Genomic DNA, 635 nt, shown 5'->3' with positions numbered 1-635 from the left:
CCATATCCAAACTCTAAGTTTGGTGTGGGGACTACACACTAAAATTAACCTGATCACCTTGTGGCTCCATGAGAGCCACTGTCAAGCTATTGACATTAAAAAAGCGCTTGTTGGGAGGCAACCCAATTTTATTTATCTAATTTTTATTTTATTTTGTTCTATTGTTATTTTGTGTTTTATTAGGTACATGATCATGAGGAGTCACAAAAAAAATCAAAAAAATTAAAAACAGAGTCAAAAACAGAAGAAAAAAAATTTCACCCTGGAGGTAGCGCAGACTGGCGTTCAACGCCAGTAAGATACATCTGGCTGGCGTTCAACGCCAGAACAAAGCACCATTCTGGCGCTGAACGCCAGAAACAAGCAACATCCTGGCGCTGAACGCCAGGAATGTGCCCAGAGAGGACAAACTGGCGCTGAACGCCAGTAACAAGCATGAAACTGGTGTTCAACGCCAGAAACATGCATTACATGGGTGTTGAACGCCCAGAACGTGCACCAATGGGCGTTTAAACGCCAGAATGATGCACGAAGGCAATTTACATGCCTATATGGTGAAGGAATGGTATTTCTTTTCACCTCAGGATCTGTGGACCCCACAGGATCCCCACCTACCATATTCCCACCTTTTCTTT

Source organism: Arachis duranensis, chromosome 10 (genome assembly GCF_000817695.3).
Source record: "Arachis duranensis cultivar V14167 chromosome 10, aradu.V14167.gnm2.J7QH, whole genome shotgun sequence".
NCBI lineage: Eukaryota > Viridiplantae > Streptophyta > Magnoliopsida > Fabales > Fabaceae > Arachis > Arachis duranensis.
This window is presented reverse-complemented; position numbering follows the sequence as displayed.